The 20,978-nt window shown below is 44.4% G+C and overlaps 1 protein-coding gene across 25 annotated transcripts in view; it reads right to left on the bottom strand.

Annotated features, from left to right (window-relative positions):
* The window catches only part of MADD (MAP kinase activating death domain), a 191,926-nt gene that overhangs the window by 162,609 nt on the left and 8,339 nt on the right, over window positions 1-20,978 (bottom strand). The window contains exon 1 of one of the 25 annotated variants that reach the window (XM_068260537.1): window positions 3,310-3,330. The exons of 23 other annotated variants lie outside the window; for them this stretch is intronic. The gene's annotated coding sequence lies outside the window, so the exon portion shown is untranslated. Of the gene's footprint in view, window positions 1-3,121; window positions 3,242-3,309; window positions 3,331-20,978 lie in introns of those variants that run through there. One more of the 25 variants, XM_068260536.1, reaches the window with a different exon arrangement.

Raw genomic sequence — 20,978 nt, 5'->3', positions numbered from 1 at the left:
TTCCTCACTACAGATTCACTTTAAAGGGGAATGCTACATTTTTAATCTAATGAAAATGTAAAAAAAAAATAAAAAATATGGAGGTTCCCAAATGATGGTTTTAGTCGATTGACTGAGAAAGGTCATTCTCTGCGAGATCATGCTAGGCTGAGCGTGGGCTATCGGGAGGGGCGTGTGCAAGGGAAAGACAAGAGCGAGGCTCTATAAGCTCTATACTGCAGGGACCAATACAGAGCTTGCAGCATTGGCAGAGAGAGGAATATTAGAATCAAGTACACCACACAGCGTGTAGATATCGATCAGTTACCACAACCTAAAATAATGTGCCTATTTTTAGCTTTGCTTAGAGCACATCACAAGTCACGGAAATAAGCCCTTGTGCTTTCAGTGTGCCAACGCTAGAAAAAAATTCAACCGGGCCTGGAATACACTTAAAGAGACACTGAAGCGAAAAAAAAAATTATGATATTATGATTTGTATGTGTAGTACAGCTAAGAAATAAAACATTAAGATCAGATACATCAGTCTAATTGTTTCCAGTACAGGAAGAGTTGAGAAACTCCAGTTGTTATCTCTATGCAAACAAGCCATTAAGCTCTCCGACGAGAGGGCTGTTATCTGACTTTTATTATCTCAACTGTAAGTGAACTGTTTACTTTTTCTCTGCTAGAGGAGAGGTCATTACTTCACAGACTGCTCTGAAAGAATCATTTTGAATGCTGAGTGTTGTGTAATCTGCACATATTATAGAATAATGCAGTGTTAGAAAAAACACTATATACCTGAAAATAAAAGTATGAGAATATTTTCTTTGCTGCTAATCTTCTAGAAATTAGTCATAGTACACAACCAATTCATTATATCATATTTTTTTTTTCGCTTCAGTGTCTCTTTAAGACTTCTGTCACCCAAACCAATCTGTACAGGTCATTTCTGGAGGAGATTATGGAATGACTGCTGTACAAACAGTATTCGCTCCCAGCTGAGCAAAGGAGAAGACATGGGCTGGGGGACACCTGGGTACGCTAAGGCAATTTTAGCTGGAAATCTAAAAAGTGTGTGTTGGCTTTGGGCTAGCCGCTAGGGTCACACTGCACATAAAACTGGAAACAGGGATAAGCAGGTACACTGACAGGTCGACTGATTCTATGTTATTTTTTGGATCTGTTGAAACTTACAAACATATCCATTGTCTCTGTTGCAGCAGCGGAATGCAACATCCCATCTGATGTCTTTAATGATCGCTTATCGATCCTTCGGGTGAAAGTTTGGGAAATGAGTGCTGAACAGACATGCTGCTTGGCTATAGCTGGGGTATGCATTATATTGTATGGTATGGGGGTTTGGGGGAGGAAGGGCACTATAGGCAGCAAATGAGCGCGTGGTGTCCTGCAGTATGTGGGGGGAAAAAAATCAATGTGTTCATAGGTCATCTAGCGACCCACCGTAATGGATCACTGATCAACGTCGTACTATACACACACTAGGTTCTATTTTACTTAGTGTGTGTATGAGCCTTTGCCCATCCTTACATTTTTTCCGTTTTATTTATCAATATACAGTCACCCTCCCATTTTCGCACACATTCCCGGTAAGCATTTAAAAGCATGGCGTCTTTGCCGTTCCCACCCATACCAGCAAAAGCTGCAGCAAGCATTATTTTTAAGCGAGACAGCTTTTTGGAGCTGCCACTCCCTCCACAGGCCTGGGTATACCTCAATACACATGGAACATCAGGCTTGCTGTGAGGGGCCACATTCTGGTATTGCACCTGCCATTTTTAGGTTGCCCATCAGAGACTCCCCCTCCCCTTGTTTAATAAACAATTTTGCCCACAACTAAAGATTGTATTTCAGATTTTGGCCTCTTGTGTAATAGAGTTTGACACCACCATTCTAAATACCAGTTGCCCGACTGCCTTGCTCATCCTCTGCCTCTAAGATCTTCTAAGCATAGACCCTGAACAAGCATATGCAGATCAGGTGTTTGTGACTGAAGTCTGACTAGATTAGCCCCATGCTTGTTTCAGGTGTGTGATTTAGACACTGCTGCAGCCAAAGAAATCAGTAGGACTGTCAGGAAATTGGTATTGTTTAGAAGGAAGTAAATATGGCACCCTCCATATACTAATTTAAAGGATATTCAAGGTGACATGTGACAGGATAAGATAGCCATGTATGTAAAGTGCCAAGCACACAAATAACTATGCTGTGTTCCTTTTATTCTTTCTCTGCCTGAAAGAGTTAAACATCAGGTATGTATTTGGCAGTTCCTGTCTGGGTCAGGACCGAGTCAGACTACAGAGTGACCCTCACTGATACTTTACAACTATAAAACAATTTTCAGAGCAGAAAATGGCTTCTGACAGCAGGAAAGAGATACAAAGGATCAATAGTCCATAGATTTTAGCTCTGGCATACTTCAATGAATGTGTCATTGAGCAAAAAAAATAACAGTACAAACTTAAAAGTAGATTTAAATTTAAAATAAAACTGTGGAATATCTTAAAACGTCATTTTTAGGAGAAGGAAGATCGATACAATTGTTTATTTCATTGGTTTATTTTCACCTCGGGTGTCCTTTAAGGTTCCCATTAAAAGGGGGAAAAAAACATCACATGCTTTTTCTTGTCCCCACTGCATCTACAGCTTGTATAACCACATACAGTATCAGTTTCCTGGCTAGATCTCCATTCATATTTTTTTCAATGACAAAAGCAGTCCAAACCATAGCAATCCCAAGGTCAGTGCTCCTCACACTAGATATGTAGTCTCTCTGAACCCCCAGCTGTCACCGCTCCTTACATAATGAACCTCCACAGCTTCTTCTCCTGCCAGTGCAGAGGCCATGCCAGAGACATCACCTTCCTCTGCCCCAATTGCATCCATCATCCTCTGCTCCCTACATCTAGCCCTCCCTGCTATGTAGTTTGACAGCAACTGCTTTTTAAATCTGCTAGCACAGCCATCAATCCTCTTCTCCTACAAAAAGCAGGGCCGTCTGAGGATTTTAACACACAGCACATAATCCACCCTTGTGTTATCACAAGCATCCCTCAATCAATGTTCTCCCAGCATCTCCCTCGAAATCTATTAATCACCCAAGCCTTGAACATCTCACCCTGCTTCTCTCCTCTGCCTCGGATTCTGCACTGAATGGCTGGAAGCTGTTCTTCTGGAATACAGTCATCAATGCAGGACTCTCTGGCTGAATGTCCACACACCTCCCAAAGAGCACCAGCGATTCATCCTCGCTTCTCACCTCCAGCACCTCCCAAAGAGCACCAGCGATTCATCCTCGCTTCTCACCTCCAGCATCTCCCAAAGAGCACCAGCGATTCATCCTCGCTTCTCACCTCCAGCACAGGCAACAATCCTCTCTCTCCTCCTGGCAAGGCGGCCCTCCCTTCTGCCCTCCCCCGAACACACATGCTGTTATTAGTCTCTCCAATGCAATAGCTACTTCCTCTGATGATTGCTTCCTGATTGGGATGCTAGGCTCCTACAGCTCATCGGGGCTGATTTATAGAAACATGTGGTAAATAAAGGCTTTTGCAACTAGTATGCCGTCAGCACAGGCTAAACATGAATGCCAGGCACAGCAATTTTGCCTAGAATAATAAAAAACGATAGCTGCCGCATCCTAACATTCTGCAGCTATATTGGAAAACAAATGTCCTTACTTAAAGAGAATCTGTATTGTTAAAATCGCACAAAAGTAAACATACCAGTGCGTTAGGGGACATCTCCTATTACCCTCTGACACAATTTCGCCGCTCCTCGCCGCATTAAAAGTGGTTAAAAACAGTTTTTTAAAGTTTGTTTATAAACAAACAAAATGGCCACCAAAACAGGAAGTAGGTTGATGTACAGTATGTCCACACATAGAAAATACATCCATACACAAGCAGGCTGTATACAGCCTTCCTTTTGAATCTCAAGAGATAATTTGTGTGTTTCTTTCCCCCTGTTCTCATGCACTGAAGTTTCAGCCTGCTCGTTTCTTCCTGCAAACAGCTTTGCCCTTGTCTGTAATTCCTCAGTATGTGAAAGCCCAGCCAGCTCAGAGGACGATTTATCCAGCTTGCAAAAGATAAGAGAGAAGAGAGAAGCTGCCCTAATCTAAATAATACACAGGCAGTGTGCATAGAGGGGCCTGGAAGGGGGAGTTCATAGCAGAACCACAACACTGAAGAACTTGGCAGCCTTCCAGACACAAGCTGACAAGTCTGACAGGGGAAAGATACATTGATTTATTACAGAGATGGTGATAGTAGAACGTGCTGCAGTAAGCCAGAACACATTAGAATAGCTTTTTGAACTTGTAGGATGATAAAAAACAGGATACAATTTTTGTTACGGAGTCTCTTTAAAGTAGAACTCTTGCTGTGATAGAAAACAAACAAACACTAGGAACTAATTATATGCATCTCCCCAGGGAATGTCCCTCTGGTCAGGGCTGGATTTCTGGAAAGGCCTGGGTCTTGGGTGGCAACACCTGGACATGAAAGAGGGTACATTACATATGAAAGAGGAGGTTGAAAATGGGGAGGAAGACTTGAAAAAGAGAAACTGATGCTCAGAGGAGAAAGAGGACTGATGTACATGGATGATACACATAGAGTGGGAGGAATGCACATGGAAGGGGAGGGGCTGTTGCACAAGAAAGGGGAGTCATAACATACTTGGCCTAAGGTGCACAAATAGTATAAAAACGGCCTTGCCCCTGGTCCACCCTTCTCTGTACAGGACTCTTCTTCCTGATGCTGGGGTGTGCCTCAGAAACATTTTTTTAGACTGTCACTTCCAAGATGGCTGCTGCTGCACAATCCCTTCTGGAACGTGTACTATGATACAGAAATGGCACACCTTGCAACTTTTGGAGCCAGGAAAAAACAAACACTAAGACACGCCCCTACCACCCCTTTAGCTACGCCCACATTTCACATGCGGTATGCCCCCTCCTTCTCCTACACAGTCTCCTTGTGTTTAGTGGCCCCCTCCATCCACCATATGACTTCCCTGGTGGTCTAGCAGTTCATGCCTCCTTCTGATGGTCTAGTTATTTCCCCATCACTCCACTATATGGCTTCCCTGGCAGTCTAGTGGTTACCCCCTCCCCCCCCCCCTCCCTAGCGCAGAGCACTGGGATGATGCATAATCAGCCAGGTCAGTGCACATATCTGTGACATGGAGAGACAGCGGCGGCCCAGCACCTGACAGGTACTCAAGCCAGGATGGTTTAAGGAGGGGGCGGGGCAAAGACAAAGCCTCTGTATCTGTGATAGTTCCATCAAAATCAAGATGTTTGTGGGTATAAGGAATGGGAACCACCCTGATTGACAGGGCAGACAGTGATGGGCACACAGCCCTAAATTGTTTGTCACCTGTCCTAGAGTGACACTGGCGAGGAAGCAAAGAGAGGTAATGTGACATAGTGGCAGGATAAAGCACTGGTTAATGCACCACCTATAATGTAGGAGACCAGGATATAAAATCGTGCCCAAAGCCAGTTTCAAACCAGTAATGAGTCCTTGGACAAGGCTACCTAAGGGCCTGTCTTCACTCAACAGTTTTTCTGTGCATTTTCTGCAAAGGAATAGGTCAACCAATGGACTAGTTCACATTTGAATGCTATTTTCACATGCAGAAAAAACAACTGACAGCAATGCAAAACTGCCAGACAACTCATGCAGAAAAACTGATTCACAAAAAAACCAAAGAGTGGAGACAGGCCTAATGCTTCAAGGTGGCCTACTGAGCGCACCCTAGGTGGCTGCAGCTCTCAAGCACAGGACACCTGAAGTGAGAGGAATATGGCGGCTGCCATATTTATTTCCTACAGGCTCCGGGATCAAGTTTTTAGTGAACAGCTTCCCAGCGCTGGTGTCCCGGTTCTAATCTGGACCTGCAAGTTATTTGCATGAAGTTTGTACATTCTCCTTTTATTTATGTGGACTTCCTCCAGGCACTCTGGGCACCTCCCCCCAAAAATGCTGATCAGAACATCACACTATGACTACGGGTAATTACACTGGAGCTCTATTGAAAACGATAACAGATAAAACTACTGTATGTACTCCGTAAAGTGCTGCAGATGATGTCAGTGTTGTATACATTATTATTATTATTGATTTATACAGCGCTAGTTGTAAATCATGATTGTGGTGCTTTACACATAAATATTAATGATTTTTAAATCAGACATCACAGCAGGAAGGGGAGGACCAAGCATGCTGTCTTTATTAAGCATGCTGTGTGACCTGCAAAGAGGCTTGGACTGCATTGGCTTCACTTTTAACAATGGCATCAACACCGTCAAAAGGAATATTTACTGAAAATAAAAAAAAAAAGATTTTGTTTTTTGTAAAAAAGAACTTCAGAGCAAAGCAGACATGTGTTCCAGTTATGCCAAACCTGATCAGCTGGGCCATAAGACATTCTCCAGTAAGCAGTCAGCACATCGAAACCCGTTATTGTTTGTGCAACGCTAACCCTTATAACAGTACGAGAAGGGAGAAATGATTCCTGGTGTAAATACAGATCCCTACACAGCTGTCTGTCACGCCCCTGCACGCATTTCAATTCCTGGCTGGCTGACGGCGAATCTCACTCTAGGGATGATGATCTGAGCAAGCAGTAAGCCATCTGCCTCCTCCTCCTTTCACACACCCCTCCATTTACAAACAGAGAGAGATGCTGTGTTTATTCACCAGCCCTGTGTGTAAGTCATCCCTGAGCTCCCTGTGACACACCGCTCCTGTGGGTGGCAGGGAGCTGTGACTGATTGCAGAAGGGGGGTCTGCACAGTAGCACTTGTGCCTTTTTTATAGCAAGACCATTCACACTGCAGAAATGAAAAAAAGCCTAGGTCTTGCTATAAAAATGCACAAGTGTGATTGCATTGGCAGAGCCTGACAATGCTTTTTTGTATACATTTTTTTTTTGTAAAGAACATCCAGATGATTCAAAAGCTTGTGCAGTAGAACATGTAAACAACACACATGCTGTGTAGGTCAAGATTCATTATCTATACACTATCGCTGCTATGCGCAAAAATGTGCATTGATGCATGGTACTGCGTTGCACTGTAACGCTGCATGTAAGCGTCAGTGCCCGTTTCCGCTTGGTACAAATCTGTGCATTTTTTAAAACACACCAAATTCGCACACCAATGTAATTCGAAGGCCCTGTTTTAGTGAGATGCAAAATTTGCATTCAGAAAAAAATTAAAGACAGCAGGGTTACCATTTTTCAGATGTCGCATGGTGTTTTCACATACATTTTTGCATTTGCATTTTTCTTGCACGTTTTCGGGTTCAATAATGTCAATAAGACTTCCTTCCTGAATCTACTTGTAGAAAAACAGACGTAAAAATGCTCATGCACTCACGTGCACACCAGCACATGTTTTAACCCCTCAATGGACGGGTTTAATGGTGGTTAAAGAACACATATATGCACATGCGAATTTCGCATCATTAAAAATGACCTGTGAATCGCTTGCTTCCAGAGGAAACATACCCTGAATGATACTATTACATACTATGAGCTGGATTCACTAAACCGTGATAACTCAGATATCACACCTTATCAAAGATATCACACCTTATCAAAGCTAACACGCCTTATCAGAGTAGCATTGCGAGCGCTACGAACTTATGCCTGCTAATTGGCAATGGCACTCGCCCTGCACTGAGCCCCTGCAAGTTCATAGCGCTCGCTATGCTACTCTGATAAGGCATGTTAACTTTGATAAGGTGTGATATTTGAGTTATCACGGTTTAGTGAATCAAGCCCTATGTACGCTATGTAGACCACAGGTGTGACAGTCATTCCAAATGAAAGACTATCTACAGTGCAGAAACAGAGATCCTGGCAGAGAGCGACATCATAGTATGCTAACAATCTGTGGGATGATCACTGTTAGTACAAGGCTCCTGAATAATTTTATTATTATTTATGAAATGCCAACATATTATGCAGTGCTGGACATTAATAGGGTGAAAGATCAATAAATAGAGGTAACAGATAATACTAGATCGAAATAAGAAAACAGGTTCATGAGGTGACGAAAGGTGAAAGGTTGACGGTTGAGGGAGTGATATTCAGTACCTCAAATCAAGGTGATGACAAAGTGTTGAAGCTTTTGAAAGAAATGGGAACGTTGGTAGCTAAGGCTTTAATTATAAAATACTGGAAAAGCAATAGGACTCCAACTATAGAAGAGTGGTGCAGACATGGGTGAAACTTTGACAGTATATGAGGATGGGTCAACAGAGGGAACACAGGTAGTAAAGGAATATAGAGACATGTGGGAGGATTTATTGTATAAACGGGAAGAAAATATTAACTAAATAGACCGTGGGAAATACCTGTCTTCTCTTTCTGACAATCTTTCCTTACTGGCCCTGTACTTCACTTCACTGGATTGGTACCCTAAAATAGGACTCGACTGATGAGAGATGGAAGAAATAAAGATATATCCCTGTAGGCCCACGCTTTGTAAGGGGGGAGGGGGGGGGGGGGTATGGATGAATAGTAGGATGAATGGCTGGGTGTATGGAATTTTTGGATGTATTAGGTCCTAGAAATGTATGGGAGTATGTTTTGTATGGTCGGTGTTTTGTTTTATATAGATTATTAATATCATATGGACTATAAAGCAAACTTGGGCCCAAAGCCACAGGAGCATTGCAGTGAAGTGCATCTAATCGGCTGGGTAATAAATTGAGCTGAAGTCCATAAAAAAAAAAAAAAAAAAAAAACACAGGTTCATGCATAGCATGAACATGGGGGGAGGGGGGACTCTGCCAAAGGCTTACAATATAAAAGGGACTGATTTATTGGTACCCAGTCAAGAAAGTTAGGACATTGATGAGGGAGGGAAGGCCAGGGTAAATGGGTGCATTTTGAGGGTTATCTTGAAGAAAGATGCAAACCTAATGAGTCTTGGAAGGGAGTTCTAGAGAGTAGGGCAGCTCTAGAGGAGTACTGGAGCTGCGCATGGGACTGGCTAATGTGTAGTAAGGCACAGGTCATTGGGAGGATTGGAACAATTCTGGCTGATGCATTCATGATGGACTGCAAGGGAAGGTGGGGGGTGCGATTCAGTTCTCAAAGAGGAAGTGTCGCAAAAATCTTAAAAGTTAAAACACATACAAATAAGAAGTACATTTCTCCCAGAGTAAAATGAGCCATAAATGACTTTTCTCCTATGTTGCTGTCACTTACAGTAAGTAGTAGAAATCTGACATTACCGACAGGTTTTTGGCTAGTACATCTCTCCATAGGGGATTCTCAGCATGGCCTTTATTCTTTATAAAAAATTCCCTAAAAATGTATACAAAGATGCTGGCCAGCCTCCCTGCACACTATTTTGGCAGTTGGACAGAACAACTGCCATTCTCTAAGTGCTTTTAAAAATAGAGAAAACCCTGAGAACCCACCTATGAGAAGATGGGCTAGTCCAAAATCTGTCGGTCAGGAAAAAAATAAATCAGGAAATCAAACAGGAGGACATTGCAGTAGTTGAGGCTGGAGAAAACGATGGCGTGAATGAGGAGTTTATCGGTACCCAGAGGGTGGGTCATGGAGATGTTATGGAGGTGAAAGATGCAGGAACTGCAGAGTCCAGGGTGATACTTGGACTGCAAGCTTAAGGGCTCGTTTCCACTAACGCGTATTCGCATGCGTTGTACGCATGCAAATTCGCATAACCAATACAAGTGGATGGGACTGTTTCCACTTCTCAGGATTTCTGAGCGTTTTCGTACGCGTGAAAAATCCGCATGGCAGAGCCATCAGAATTTGCATACCGCTATGCGATTCGCATACAATGTATTTAATAGGGAATTCGCATGCAGTTTTGTTATGCGAATTTTCATGCGAATTCGCATGGAATCAATGTAAAAAAGGACACAGGCACTGCCATGGTTAAATTCGCATAAATCGTCATCCATGCGAATTCGCTTGTGAATTCGTATGAAAATTTGGATATCTCCGCATGCGAAATTCGCATCCGCATGTGAATTTTTACCGTGGCGATTTGCACCGCACAAGTGGAAACGGGCCCTCAGAGGTAGGACAAATGTTTGAGCTGCTGACCGTGAAGTGTATATCCACGTATCCCTGCTGGGCGTGGGAATACCAGGAGTTGGGTTTTGCCCAGGTTTAAGGTCAGGAACCAGCCTGCCATCCAGGAGGAGATAACAGACAGGAAATCTTGTCTATGGTAGTGGTGGAGAGATCTGGTGTGTGGAGGTGGATTTGGAAATCATCAGCATGCAGATGGTAGAATTTACATTGCCAATGGAGGAGGTCTATAGGGAGACCTGTAAGTAGTCAGGGACAGAAGAGGTTGGGGAGGCGGAGGAGAAACTGTTGAGGTCTTGAAGTAGAAGTAGGAGGATAACAATGAGAAAATGAGAGAGAACACAGAGAGCCCAATATAGTGCAGTATATACTGGAATGATGTGAGTGACGGATGGAGGCGCTATGCTGAGACATAGACACTTGTTGCTGTACGTGCCGAACCCTATTGCCTGATAAAGGGGGGAGGGGGGGCACACCTGCGAAACGCATTGCCATGACCCCTTGGAGTGTATATATAAATACATTTGCTTGTTGATATATCAACTTTTTTTTGTCTCCTTGGAAGGGAAAAATTTTTTTAGCTACTTTTATCCTTTTGGCGCCTCTGTTCATTTCCACATAGGAGGAGAACAAGGCTAGGGTGAGCTTGAATGCCAATAGACTGCAGGGTTTGAAGGAGAAGAGGATGGTCTACTGCATCAAATGTGGAGGAGAGGTCAAGGAAGAGGAGGATGGAGTATTGGAGGCTTATTGACTAACCAGGATATGGGCAAGTGAGGAAACTTTGGGTCAAATACAAGGTAAAAAAAGATTTAAAGCCACTATAAAAAGAAGTACATGGAGGCTGCCATATTTATTTCCCTTTTCAACAATACCAGTTGCCCGGCAGCACTGCTGATCTGTTTGGCTGCAGTAGTGTCAGAATCACACCAGAAAAAAAGCATGCAGCTAATCTAGTCATATCTGACAATAATGTCAGACACACCTGATCTGATGCATGCATGTTCAGGGTCTATGGCTAAAAGGATTAGAGGCAGAGGCTCATCTACGCAATATGCATTGTTTAAAAGGAAACAAATATCCCTCTCACTTCAGGTGTCCTTTGACATTAGATACTCACCTAAGAAGTGGGAAGCCTCTGCCTGCTCCAGAGGCTTCCCAGATCCTCCGCAAGCCCACTGCTGCTGGCTGGGACCCATCGGAATACAAGCACAACCATAGTGTGGATGTGCAATTCTGGTCCCCGTATGGCCAGTAGCATTGAAGTTGCTCATGTGCAAAGGAAAAAAGCCATGCAAGAGTGGCTTTGTGTTACTGGGCATACGCAGACCATACTCGCACCTCCACAGTATGGGGACGCTCATACACAAAGCGGAACATAGCCACACAAACATATTCGTCAAGCTCTTGTCGAATATGCTTAGAGACACCCAGTGCTGGGACGATCTCTGCAGGTGATATTCCTCGTACTGTGTACAAGCTTTAGGTGGGCTACCGAGAGCATTTCATATAAATGAACTTTATATTGTAAGTAAAGATGTCAATCTTAATATGCCTCTTACTACCAGGCCACTTTAGCCCCTTGTACCTGGGAAAGCACAGAGCGGTTTCATTTTGAAGAGAGCAGGAAAAATATCAAAACTCAATTTACTAAAAGTTCTAGCCATTTAAAAGCCAAAGAAAAGCAAAACAATCTTAAAAAAAAAAAAAAAAAAAAAAAAAATTATTCTAATGTACATTTACTATTGGCAATTTATAATCTGAATCCATCCGCTTAATCCTCGTACACCCACTGGATAATCCTTGGCTGTGATGAAAGTTTAGCCTGCCTGCCTGACCTGAGAAACTAGCATGTGTATTGTGCAGTGTTGACTGTGGTGGATTGCTAATCAACAAATGGGCACTTTGCTTTTTCTTTTCTTATTCTTTTGTCTCCTGTGCTGCAGGTCCCTAATTCTTAAATTCTTTTCAGTGTCACCCCTCCTTCCCTCTCCATAGAGCCGCACATGCTGTTCAACTACAGCTTACTGCGTTTCTGTACAGCACTTATTTTCAGCACTATTACCCTAACGAGTGATTTTTGATCATTGAAGGCAATGGTTGTTGAAGGTGCACACGTGTTCATGCAATTAAAGCGACAGGAAAATTTGTGCACAGGGTAATGCCGAAAAAAGGCTCACCCTGCCCCTGCAAAAGTCCCGGCGGCGTTAATTACAGTTCCACCTCCAGGCCATCATTGCCCCTGGGGTAACATGTCAATCGGCTATTGCAGGCGGCTGAATAATGCTGTTTTTATCGTCATTTGGGCTCTGTCTTTTGACGTCACCCAAATTACTGACTGTGCGCCACTATAGCCGTAATTCACAGCGCCGTTTTGCCTGACTCGGTGCACACAGAGCTTTACTAGTATAAGAGACGACTTCCACTAGGAACGGCAGCGGCTTCCAATTTGCCCGCGGTTCCCATTCTGCTGCGTAGCCGCAGCCTGAATTACAAACAGGGCTGTGGAGTCGGAGTCGGAGTCGTGGAGTCGGAGTCGTGGAGTCGGGCAATTTTGGGTGCCTGGAGTCGGAGTCGGGAAAAAATGCACCGACTCCGACTCCTAATGAATTTGTAACTGTAATTAAAATAAAAAATATGATAAAATGTTCTATTTCTCAGATAATAGTCATTAAAAATAATGTATATATACAGTATATATACAGTAATAGCTGTGCTTAGTCCACAAAAATGAAATAAACCAATCAAAATTAGTTACTTGTGCTGCTTCAATAAAGCAGTCCCCGTATTTTTAAGGTCAGATATACATATCTGATTGTGACTGTATATATGATGTGTACACAGGAATCTCTTATATATACTAAATAACATCTATGCTGTAAGAATAAAGCCTGATGTGTAGCTATGTCACTAATAGAGATGGTCAATGAGATGGAAATAATTCTGCACTGATGCTGATTTATGCAAATATATGCACTCCCTTTGCTGATGAAATCAAATAATTTGATATGTTGTTAAAATTTGGTTTGGTGACTACAAATTAAAGGGTAACTGAGACGGATGAAAAGTAAAGTTTTATACATACCTGGGGCTTCCTCCAGCCCCCTTCAGGCTAATCAGTCCCTCGCTGTCCTCCACCACCCGGATCTTCTGCTTTGAGTCCTGGTAATTCAGCCAGTCAGCGCTGTCCGGCCGCATGCCGCTCCCACAGCCAGGAACATTCTGCACTTGCGCAATAGTGCTGCACAGGTGTAGTATGCTCCTGGCGGCGGAGTGTGTGCATGCGCACTACGCCTGACTGGCTCAAGTACCTGGACTCATAGCAGAAGATCCAGGTGGCGGAGGAGGACAACGAGGGACTGATTATCCTGAAGGCGGCTGGAGGAAGCCCCAGGTATGTATAAAACTTTAATTTCATCTGTCTCAGGTTTACTTTGTTACACAGTAGTACTATACTCTACATATGCACTCCCCACAGAGCTGCAGGGAATCCACTGAGAATGCTGTGCACATTGAACACAGAGGTGTTGTCTTGTTTACAATCTCCTCATTCCCCTGCAGAGTACCTGCACATCATTCTTACATGTACCCACACTAATGCTACGTACACACATGCGACAACGATCGTTCGTTAAGAACGACGAACGAACTTTTAATTGATGAAAGAACGACCTAAGTAAAGTTAGTTTTAAAAGGTGTGTAACGATCTGATCGTTAGAACGAACGTTACATCACAAAAAGCAACTATTGCGCCTGCGCATAAAAAAGAGAAGTTTCACGAGGAAATAGTGAAATGCGCATGTCAAGCCTAGTACGAACGATCGTTTCCAACGATGTACTACTTTTGCAAACGATCGTCGTTGGTTAAAATCCGCCGAGACAGAACTTTCTTTTGTAGCGATTTGGCTCGTTCGTCGTTTGCCTTAATAGTCGGTGGTTCGTTTTTTGTAACGATCGTCGTTGGTAAAGATCGGGGAACGATCGTTACAAACGACTATAGTCGCATGTGTGTACGCACCTTTACACTGCCTAGGGCCTGATAGATGTTCTTTGTTCCGGTTTGTACCTTTTACAAGTACTCTTACCAAGGACTAGTTTTAGTCTAAAGGGAATAAATATAGTAGTCTACATATCCTTCTCACTTCAGTTGTCTTGTAAAATTCCTAAGCGTTGGCAGTTAAGAGACGAATTTCACGTTACATACTTTTAATCAACAAAATTGTAATATGCAAATTAGAGGAGTCGGAGTCGTGGAGTCGGTGGAATCCTAAACTGAGGAGTCGGAGTCGGAGTCGGTGGATTTTTGGACCGACTCCACAGCCCTGATTACAAAGCCCTGCCATGCACCGCTATAGGGATTTGGCTGCGTCCTGCAGAAATCTACAGCATGCCGCCCAGATTCGCACCAAGGCGCAATGTGGACAACAGGAAAATGAAGACAGGCAGCATTTCCCACCGCAGCTCAGATTTGGCCCAGATTTGGGCTTAGTGGAAATGAGCCCTAAGAGCTATGTCCACCCTAGCATGTGTGGAGGGAGAGAGCGCAGAGAAGAGGGATCGGTGGGCACAGCGGGGATGGGGGGACGTTCCCCCCCCCCTCCCTCACCTTGGGGCTCCCCCTTCCTCACTCTCTCCCCCCCAGGACTAAAATTTGCGGGCGGGAGTCGGGACTTACCTCCATCTCGTTCCAAGCGCTGGGTAAGTAGTAATGTCTGGTTCATTTGAGCCGGTTCTTTCCTTTGAGTTGAGTGATTGAGTGAATCAGTTCAGTGGATGAATCAGGAACTGCAGCTGCACACAGTGTGCAGCTGTAGTTCCTGTCTCATCCACTGACCTGATTCGGTTCAGTGTGATGAGTCAGATCACTCAACTCACAGGAAAGAACCGGCTCAAATGAACTGGACATCGCTACTTACCCAGCAAAGGAGGAAGGAGGTAAGTTCTGCCGCTGCCAGCCACCTGCAAACTTTAGTTCTGGAGGGGGAGAGGGAGGAAGGGGGAGCCCTGAGGGGGGGGGGGGGGGGGAGGAGGAGACATTCCCCGCTGTGCCCACCAATCCCTCTTCTCTGCGCTGCCTCCCCTCCTTGTGGGGACATCTGGCTACTTATTCTGGAGGCACCTATAGACCTGGCTATACCGGGGGCACCTATAGACCTGGCTACATATACCAGGGCTGTGGAGTCGGTACAAAAATCTTCCGACTCAGACTCCTCAGTTTATGAAACCACGACTCCGACTCCGGGTACCCAAAAATTGCTCCAACTCTGACTCCTTAGTCTAAAACTTAACAGGGCTGTGGATTTTGTACAAAAATCATCCGACTCCCGACTCCTCAGTTAATGAAACCACGACTCCAACTCCGGGTGCCCAAAATTGCCCCGACTCCTCAACTCCGACATATACTGGGGACACTAATACACCTAGCTACATATACTGAGCACATCTATACACCTGGCTACCTATTCTAGGGACAACTATACTCATAGCTACTTATACTGGGGACACCTATAGACCTGGCTACCTATATGCTGGTGGTACTTTGGGGGAACTACTGTCAGATTATCTGTATTTTTGAGGAACCGCTGTTAACAGATTATGCGTATTTTGGAGAACTGCTGCCAGATTATGTGTATGTTGGGGGAACTGCTGCTGCCACATTGTCTATTTTGGGGGAGCCACTGCTATATTATCTGTATTTTGGAGAAACTTCTGCCAGATTACATCTAATTTTGGGGGATACACTATGGCAGAGCTCAAACTTCCCCGGCAGACCTTTTACATCACTGTTAAGGTCATGTATATTTGGCCCCACCCATGTCCACGCCCACAATATGTTTGACCACACCCATTTTTTGGCAGGGGGTTTTCGGGTGAGTCCACTCCCCTCTTTTCCCAGGACTAGTCCCCTGGGTAAACACAATACAAGTAAAAAATACAAAAATTTTCCAAACAGGTAATATTTTTTAGTGAAGATTTAGGGCAAGTTCAAATCGACGGCTGACGGCAATTGTCCTTAGTGTTTAATGCTAGGTCTCCTTTGTGTAATTGATGTGAATGGGAATCTCGCCTCACACCGTTTAACAATTTTGGGTCAAGCGCCGTGGTCGGCAGAGTTTTCATAGATGTTGCATGCAGTTTCTCAAAGTTGATTGCGTTTGTGGTAACACTGAACTCCCCCAGGGTGCTAAATGCGACATGGCAATAAAGAACATTAAAATGCTTTTCTGGACGATAGCAGAAAAGCTTTTCAGCATGCCAAAAAAAAAAAAAAAAAAAGCTGTCAGGTGCCGTCTGTCTGAACCGGCTCTTAGGTCGTTGGTGACCTCAGAGAGTGCTGTGTCCGTGGAGTGGCCCTGAGCTGCGCACCTCCGGATTCCGCTACCGTGGATGGCATATAGCAGGTGGGGTGCATGGTTGACGTCACATGCTCCCCACCAGCTATAACGCCGGCAACCACGTGGGGGCGCAAATGTGGAAGTACGAGGATGGTGGCAGCGTGGACGGCGGCAGGTAAAGTATAACTACACGGCCCTGGGAGGGGGAGGGCTGACATAAAACATTAGGGGGACTGCTACCACTACGCTCTGTCTCTTGTTCAATCGGCCACCAAAATAGGCTAGATGTATGGGTACCTAAAGAGTACACGAAAGCCTTATACACACGAGCCAGGTTGTCCAACAGGAATTTGAACATTGCATGGCTGACGCAGTACATACGCGTCACTAGCCTAAAAGCTAGCCACATGTTTTCTTGCTATGCGGGATGAGGAGGAGCTAATGGTGGGGAGCATCGAGTGGCAAGCAAAGTGAGTGGAGAGAACTAATGTGTACCGATGCTCAGCAGAGGCGTTTGTTATCGGCCGCCTCCACCAAGTCTCACCGAACATGTGTACGAAGCTCTATAGCACCGGTATACTGTATTTCTTGCATGCAGCAGCCAATCAGATTGAAATAGCTGACAGATGTAAGAGAGAATTCTAAAATAAACTTGCGACGGTTATCTGATGCCAAATGCTGACTCTGCTGGTAGCTGCCAACACAGACAGTACAATATTATACGCCATTTTTATGGATACTCCGCTAAAGCCATTATAGATCTGCGGAAAGGTTGAACAGACATCGTCATTATTTTATGATAGCCTTGTGATGCTATTAATAACACACAGCATGTAATCTGGAAGGTGACAGAGAAAAAGGCGACAGACAGATTGCATCGAGCGAGGCCAGGAGAAGACGTGGGCACTAGAAGACAATTGAACTGTAAGTAATAAGAGGTGGTGGAGGTGCAAATGACTGGATTAAAGAGAAGAACGGGAAGAGAGAAACTGGTGTCAAAGCAAGCCAGAACCAAACATTTATCCGCATACCTCGTATTCTAGATACCTAAATAACGTACATTTGTAGGTAACACGGTTCCTCCCATACCAACTGTGCTTGTGGCTGTGGCAACAGCATCCATAAGCCACTCCCCCTCCATAGACTGGAGCTCCCTACACACTAGAGATTGGTGGATTTTCCTTGGCCAGAGGTGTCCCATAGTGCCAATGACGTTGTTGTTGATCTGTTGTGCTGATCACTAAAGAAGGCCACACCGTAACCAAGAATTTAACTTCGTCCTAATCAGCAGCTGATACCCCCTTTCCCATGAGAAATCTTTACCTTTTCTCAAACGGATCATTAGGAGGCTCTGTATGGCTGATATTGTGGTGAAACCCCACCCACAGTGTGATGTCAGGACTATGGTTCTGACATCACATTGTGGGAGCCTTGTTGCATTGTGGGAAATAACAGCTATTTACAGCTGTTTCCAACTGCCCAAAAAGCAAGCAGCAGCTATTGTCACTGACATCCCCTGCCAGCAGTAAAAATGTCACCATGTGATAAATGTCAGAATGTAAATCAGGGAGAGGAACGATTTTACAATGGGCAAACACTGACTAAATCATTTATACATAATTATTGTAAAAATGAAGCACTTTTTTATTACATTATTTTCACTGGAGTTCCTCTTAAAAGCTGGCCCCCAGATTTGACCATCAGATGCTTCCCTCTCTGTTGGAAATCTGATCAAAGAGAAACTTTTTACTGACACACACTGTACACAGATTTTCATTAGATTTCAGCATCATTTCTATTAAAAAATCTGTGGAGCCGCAACAGTTTGCCAGGCCCCTAGGTCTACTATGTAATCTGCTCCCATCCTAGGCTGTGCAGAGCGTATACTCACCGGCGCGCTCCTCCTGTGCACTCTCTCTATTGCCGCTGGATGCCTGTAACCTGTGAGCTGGTGGCACATATATTATGTGACCCAGTGCATGCTGGGACACAGGCACCCCGGCGGGTCTGGCGCAAGGACAAAAAACGAGCACAACAGCACGCAGGTGAGTGAGCGCTGCATGGGTCCTGGGACTAAATACTAGATTGTGGGGGGGTCCGTCGGTCTTCTTGAAATCTACAGTCGTTGCAGCCGTGCACCTGAACGCCCACTTTCCAGCGAGATCTTTCCAACCAGCGATTTCAACTGGAAGTCGATACATCACAATAGGGCGGCCATGTTTTGGCCTCAATCTCTGGCAGATTTAATCATAATGATCAAATCTACCAGGAAAAAAAATCGAGCAAGTGTATGAGCAGCTTACCAGCCAACCTGGTAAACGAGAGGTGCCCTGCCACTAGCACTAAAGTCCTATTTTAGTCCTTACAGCAGGGCACCACTCGCTTACCCTTTTCCCTCCATAGAACAAATAAGGTTGCCAAGTTTTTTTTTTAAAGATTTGACAGATTTCAGCAGAGATCCATTTGACAATCAAAATCCAGAAAGCTGAAGTCTGCCAAAACCCTTTGGGAATCCTCCACCTGCACTGCCGCGGCCCGCCCCCAGCTCAGCATCCCAAATAGGGACGAGCATTGGTGGAGATTTTGAAAAAAAAAAAAACTTGTATCAACCGCAATACATAGGGTGCATAGCGATGATGTCAGAACAGGTAACCCTGACATCCCCCACCTCCAATCCTCCATCAGTAAAGTGGACCTGAACTCAGAACTTCTCTCTGCTGTAAAGGCTACACAACAGCATAATAACCTTTAAATAAAAAACATTTCTTTGTTACAGCGGATACAAATCCTGCAATAAATCTGCACAGTTTCTACTTCCTGATCCATGGAAGCAGACATATTGTTTACAGCCTGTACTTTCAAATGGGCTTACCTGCTTATCTGCCATAGGCAGTCATGTGACACAGGGGGGGAGATCAAATTACAACTAGTGATTAGACACAAATGAGGGAGAATTACACAGGCTAAACTCTTTAAAGGGAACCTAAACTGAGAGGCATATGGCTTTTTCCTTTTAAACAATACCAGTTGCCTGGCAGTCCTGATGATATCTGTGGCTGCAGTAGTGGATGAATCACATACCTGAAACAAGCATGCAGCTAATCCAGTCTGACTTCAGTCAGTGCACCTGAATCAGCAGGAGAGTCAGGCAACTGGTATTACTTTAAAAGGAAAAATCCATATCATTCTCCGTTTAGGTTCCCTACATACATACAGGGTGCATTTCTGTTATGTTTTCCTTGTCCTGTGCAAGAGTTCAGGACCACTTTAAGACTTGGCTTGTCATGGCTGGCTCGGTCTTTTTTACAGGAGGTACTCTTTAAAAGGATAACTGAAGTGAGAAGTATATGGAGGCTGCCATATTTATTTCCTTTTAAACAATACCAGTTGCCTGGCAGCCCTGTTGTCCATTTTTGGCTGCAGCAGTGTCTGAATAACACCAGAAAAAAGTATCTTGTCAGAGCTGACAATGTCAGAAACACCTGATCTGCTGCATGCTTGTTCAGGGGCTGTGAGTAAAAGTATTAGAAGCAGAGGATCAGCAGGATAGCCAGGCAACTGTTATTCCCTAAAAAGGAAATAAATATGTAAGCCTCCATATCCCACTTGTTACAGTTCTCCTTTAAAGAGTACCTGAAATGAACTGATTAGAAGGATTTCTACTCACCTGATGCTTCCCTCCATCCTCCTGTAGTCCATCAGCACCCTCATGGTCCCCTTGGTGGAGCCACTGTCAGCCCCATAAACTCTTTGAGTTGGCTCAAATGCTAACTACTAACTAAAGGGGGCTGGGGGAGGAAACAGTAAATTCGGGCGCCTGAGGCTAGTGGACAAATCGGGCGCCGCCATTCACTCCTATAATAAATATCGTTTAATGGGCGCCCGATAGGAAAAAAGGGCGCCGGTGAAAAATAACGTTTTAAAAGCGGCGCCCGGAGACTTAATGTTTTATTACTGCTTCTCATGATTACACATTATTTAATGATTTATACATTTTTAAATATTATTTTTAAACGAAAAACAGTACAATATTTTTTTTCAAACATTATTTTTAAACGAAAAACAGTACATTTTTTTAACATTATTTTTAAACGAAAAAACCAACAGGGGGGTCTTAGGTTTAGGCACCAACAGGGGGGTCTTAGGTTTAGGCACCAACAGGGGGGGTCTTAGGTTTAGGCACCAACAGGGGGGGTCTTAGGTTTAGGCACCAACAGGGGGGGTCTTAGGTTTAGGCACCAACAGGGGGGGTCTTAGGTTTAGGCACCAACAGGGGGGGTCTTAGGTTTAGGCACCAACAGGGGGGGTCTTAGGTTTAGGCACCAACGGGGGGGTCTTAGGTTTAGGCACCAACAGGGGGGTCTTAGGTTTAGGCACCAACAGGGGGGTCTTAGGTTTAGGCACCAACAGGGGGGTCTTAGGTTTAGGCACCAACAGGGGGGTCTTAGGTTTAGGCACCAACAGGGGGGTCTTAGGTTTAGGCACCAACAGGGGGGTCTTAGGTTTAGGCACCAACAGGGGGGTCTAGGGGTTAGGGGTAGGTACAGG

The sequence above is a fragment of the Hyperolius riggenbachi genome, chromosome 11, assembly GCF_040937935.1.
Source record: "Hyperolius riggenbachi isolate aHypRig1 chromosome 11, aHypRig1.pri, whole genome shotgun sequence".
Lineage (NCBI taxonomy): Eukaryota > Metazoa > Chordata > Amphibia > Anura > Hyperoliidae > Hyperolius > Hyperolius riggenbachi.
Note: the sequence above shows the minus strand (reverse complement) of the source record. Positions and strands in the feature narration are given on the sequence as shown.